Below are 5,649 nucleotides of genomic sequence, written 5' to 3' on the forward strand. Positions count from 1 at the left end.
GAAGATGTCATCACACTTAAAATACTTGGAGAGTACAGAGATAGCTGAAAATTTTCAGAGGTCTGGTGATTGTCACAAATGGAATTGCCTCCAAGAGTCCAAGAGATAGTGCTATGATTTTTTCATTGTTGCATTTGGTTTTTGGTTTTTTGTGTTTGTTTGTTTTTTTTTTTTTCCCTTGAGGAGTAATCTTCTATATTAATTTTTCCAGGAAAAGAAACTGAATGCCAAAAGTTTCTCAATTAAAAAAATTGGATATTCTGAGATGAAATGTAAATTAGAAAAACAGTGTATTACAAAGCAAGGAAATGCTTTGTAGGCACTTGGGAATTGGAAACAGGACATGACATGGATTCTCACTGTGAGATGATGTACAACTTACCTTTAAAGCACAAGTCAAAAGGGCCTGGGCTGGAATTCAGCACCTGGTCTCAAAAACAATGACGTGGTACATGTCATGTCACGAAAATTCTGTTTCTCAGATGAATAATTTACCTAGCCTTGCATACTAAGTAAATAGCAGCTGCACAGAGTTAGTCCAGGCTGTATTGGTATCTCCTTGTCTTTGGTGACTGACTCAGGACTGCAGGGGAGTTGCCTTCATAGGTCTTAGAACTATAGTTCATAAACTTGCTTGAAGTTCATCTTCTGTGAATTTTCTCTGAATGTCATGGATAAGACAAATTTATTATTTTCTTTAGGAATATGATTGTAAATGAAATATTATGTGCCTTCCAAACCCACTGACCAGAGTCAATCCTTAGTCCTGTCCCCAGCTCTATGTGAGAGAATTCAACCACAGTTCTCCTGCCTCGGTGGAGTACTCTTGACATAAGATTTACAGATGTAAGGAGGGATAAATGCTCTCCATGGCTGCTGTTACAGCTGAGCTCTTACGCTGCTGGGAGTATTAAGCTCACTGAGAGTTGAGAGTGCTTCTGTAGCCTACTATTTAGTCTGAAGTTGGAGAACTCAGATATGAGGAAAAATAGAAGATGCATTTTATTTTGAACAGCAACTAGATGAAAATCATAAATAATGCTTAAAGCCCCTTTCTTACTTGGAAACAGAAATAAGCATTCTAACAGTAACTGCTTTCTCCTCTGCATTGCAGTCAAAAGATGCAGTTTGCAAGTACACCCTGCTGACCTGTGCAATCTGCCTGCCCACAGGAAGATTGCTACCACTGCGACAGTCACAGTGTACGTGACAGGAGTGTTTCCCCATGAACAAAAGCCTGCTCCCTTTCATAAAAAATCCAGCACCAAACTACAGGTAGCAACACTCCTGAGCTCAGAAGCCCTACAGGTTGTAATCACTCCTTCAATTCATGATGCCAGAGCTCAAGCAGCAACATCAAAAGGCAAGGTCACTGCATGAAACTCCTGAATCTTGCACTTAGGCTTTTTTTTTTTTTTTTTTTTGGGGGGGGGGGGTAAATAGTGGCATACTGAATATGTATTGTTGAGACAGAAGAACAATAACTTTAATAATCATTATCTCTACATCTATAAGCCATCTTGAAAGGGTCTAAAGTCAATGAAGATCCAAAAGCCTATTTTAAATCACTTTCTCTAGCCCATCATGAAAACAAGGAAGAACATACCCACTTATGTTCTTGCATGGTGGCATGTTTCATCCTGAAGTGCTGCGTGCACTTTGTACCTTCATGTCTATGGTTGCACATGACAGTCCCTGTGGAAATACAAAGATACCTTTGCTCAGCTCAGATGAAGCATCCACTGCTGCACTGTTCCAAAGTGGTAGACCTCAGCGAGTTTAACTTCAGATCAAATTTACAATGGGTTAACTCTTTGTCAGTGCGTGGCTGCTGTGTTGCGCTTTGTAGTTTAGGATTTATGAAGAGCACTGACAAATGAAGTCTCTTCATTTATACCAGTTTTATGTGTTGCCCACTATAACTTTTCTTCTATCTCTAAAATATTATTACCACTTTTTTCTGCAGAATTATTTTCTCTTTTATTAACTCTCTGTGGATAAAGAGTGCTACTTCATTTTTAAACCTTGCTGCTACTATACTTCAACTTTTTAACTTGGAGGTCCTGAGCCAATAAAATTTCATATTTACTATATCTGACTTAGGTGCAGGAAGCACCTAAGTGGATGTTACATAGGAGCTCGTCTGGGAATGTAAAGAAGCTCCACACTGTGAGATATATTTGTGGTTTTGTAGATCAGTGTCACTGTGGGGATGCCAAGGCTGAAGTAACCATTTGTCATTTCAGGTAAACTCTACATTCTCCAAGTATGCTATGCAAACTCAGTCCTCCTGGTCTTGCTAAGAAAAAAAAGAAATTATTTTTCCTTTTTGTCCATGTGATTTGACTTCTCCTGAAGAGATCTATTGAAGCATATTAATCCTTTGACTTTAGGAGTAATGAAGTTTTTTTATAAGGAAGTGAGTGATTACCATCAAAAGCATTTTGTGGTGTGTATTTGTCTATGGGAAAAAAAAAAAAAGCAGCTGAGTTTCACTTGTGAAGCTGTAATGTCTAAAGACAATTGAGTGAGGTATACATACAGCACAACAAATTGCTGCAAGACTGTTGAAATTTGAATGCAGGAAATGTATAGAAGTATAAAACAATTTGTGAGGATGAACAGGAAATTGAAGGATGACAGAAGTAGAAGTCAAACCACTTTGAGAGAAACATTATTCAGGGCATGACCTCTGCTTGACTTTGATGATATAAAAGTGGTGACATTTAGGAGGTATTTCGGTTCTTACTGGACACAGTTTCGGAAGTGTTATAGAAAGTACAGTGCTATGGCTGTGCTCATGGTTTGTGGCGGAAGAAACTGGGTGTGACAGGTGAAATAACTGAATGCAGGGAGGTTTCTTTACCTGGGTAACTGGATCTTCTTTAGGTAACCTGGGAAACTGGATCTTCTTTACCATCCTTTCTGAGACTGTAAGAGACCTGTCTATCGTACTGTGATAGTCATACCTCTTAAACTAACCTGCAAGTATAGCAAATAATTAATTAAGCAGTAAGTAAACAACTCTGGTTTATGTAGTCATATAAAACCAGAATTACTGACCAAAAGCATTTAACAATCTGCATAAAATGTGGGGACATGCACAATATTCCTCATAGGAAGCAAATCAGTGGGGTAGAATTCACACTAAGGTGCCCTTTGTTTTCTTTATGATGACTTACATGTAAGGCTTTCTCTCTGTTTATATGGTTGCTGTTTGTTGGGAGCAACATCAAAAGACTTTAAGACTACAGCATCCTTTCCTCTCTAATACAAGAAAAATAATGTGTACTAAGACTGTATATTGCTGCAATGCACATTGAAAAGATCCTGTGACAATTCCAAATGCAGCAGCTCAGTAGTAGTGTGACCCCACTGAGATCAGTGCAGTGGTGAATTAGTGTGGCAGTGTGCTCAGCTCTCCTCCTTTCTGCTTAAGCTGTAGCAGCCAGTGGTGGACATGATGGCTGCAGCTGGCTTAAGTTGAACTCAGGGAAGACATAATACAACAGCTAAGAGCTTTCAATATTGATCACCAGATGAGGGCTTGTTGAGCATGTGCCATCCAAAACATGGCTGGTATGCCAATATAGCTACAGATCAATCATCTTGCCGCATATATAGTGGACAGCCCAGGGTTCATTATCTCCCCTGCACGGCCATGGTCTGCAGGCTGGGATGTTCCCTTGAGCAGGGGCACTTCTCAGGGTTACTCTGTGAGGCTGAGATTCCTTGCCACAAAAGATTCTTGGTAAATGATCATCAGGATGCTAAACTTTGATATCTTAGTTAAATGTTATAAAGGGTCGACTGTACACACATAGTCCTTTAAACATAAAAAATTGACTGAGTCTGGGACTAAGCCTGGATCCAGCTGCACCTAAACTCCCTGCACAGATGGAGTTTAGAGTCCAAGGAAGTCCTTTCTGAGTCTCATGGCTCAATGGGAGAGTGTCCCTAACAGCTGGGTCTGATCCTCATCTCTATGCAGTAAATAATCAGTGCACCATGCCATCAAATGTTCTTAAAACATTAAAAAAAACCAAAAAAGCCACTTTGGCTTTTTCTATCAAATTACTGTTTATGTCAATAAATATATTGGTGCTTCTCTTTAGCAGGTGAAGTGGACTTCTCCATCCTCCACAATTAGGCAGCAGTAGTAAACTACAATAACACTAAATTGGTTTTGGCTCTGGAACACAAAAGTGACTTATAAGCTGCAAGTCAAGTGACATACTCTGCTAACAAAAATGTTAGGATGGACTCAGGGGCTGAGATATCATGGCTAATTTATAATAGAAGACTTCCACACACAAGGCTGTATTCAATCCTTCTCTCCCTGGAATCCATAGAAAGGAAGTTAAAAGCATGATCTGACACACAGCTGGAAACAAGCAGCAAGTCACAATATTCCTGTACTTCTGAGGACTGCAATCTGACTGTTAGTAGCTTGCTGGGCATGGGTACAACAGAGGCGTGCAGTTAAGCTCAGGTGTGAAATATATCAGTTAATTTTTTCTTAACACAAAGAGACAAAAAGGCATAGCTTGACTTTTTTTCCTTTTTCTACCACCAGTGATGACAATAAGTTATGATTTCCAAAGAAAAGCAAGGGTCAGTTACTGTGTAGTTGCTGTACTAATTTGGCAGCAAAAAGTATGACAGAGGAATTTTATTTATATGCCTGGAGTGTATTGTTGCCAATAATCTGCCTGGTGTGCTTGCACCTTGGGCATCTTCCACATTATTGGAAAAGTGCTTTTCTGCCAGCCCTCCTTACAGGCACTTTATCACCATGCTCAGCCATTTTCCAATGCTGTTTGATTTCATCTGTGTGAATTTAAGCTCTGTTGTCACACTTAGCTTTGCAAACCTTTTTTTGATGGCAAGAAAATTCTGCAGCATTAAACTATTTATAGTAAAAGAGGGTTTTAGCTCCTGTAATTTTTTGTGAACAGATCTTTTATCTTTAACACAAACCAATGCCTCATGCTAACACTCGCAATTTATCTTGTCAAACTAAAGATATCCAGCAAGGTCTTTGTGTAAGAAGTACCAAAAGCACATACTTTTATATAGTAACGCTTTCACAAACCAAATCTTTACCTTGTTTTTGAAGAACATTCTCATTCTTTTTTTTACTCTTTGAAAAATGGAAATATTATAAAATATGCTTTGTTCATTTTTTGCTAGGAGATATGACAGCACACTTGGACATTTCCAATTTCTTTCTTTAGCCTTATAACTTGGTGAAGTCTAGAAACTCCTATTTTCTATTCATACCAAAGTGTTCTTATGACCAAAATGTCACTTAGATATTCCTTCAGAATGTGAATAACTGCAATTTGCATCCTTCACGCCTGAATCTTTCCACACCATTTTGCTAATGCAACAATGTCCTCTTCTGAGCAGAAGTATAATTAAAGCTGTTTCTGTTTTCAGGTTAAAGCCTCCTGCAACAGCTGTAAAAAAAGTGTTAAAAAAATCAAATTAAACCCCCTAAATCTTATGATACTGTTATGATTTCCTATATCTCTGGCATAAAATTTTCATGAATTTTTTTTATTATTTTTAGCCCTCTGTATATAACAGAAGAAAATGATCAAAAAGTCTGACTCACTAAACACAGATTTATGTCATAGTGGAGAA

Source organism: Zonotrichia leucophrys, chromosome 1, assembly GCF_028769735.1.
Source record: "Zonotrichia leucophrys gambelii isolate GWCS_2022_RI chromosome 1, RI_Zleu_2.0, whole genome shotgun sequence".
Classification (NCBI taxonomy): Eukaryota; Metazoa; Chordata; class Aves; order Passeriformes; family Passerellidae; genus Zonotrichia; species Zonotrichia leucophrys.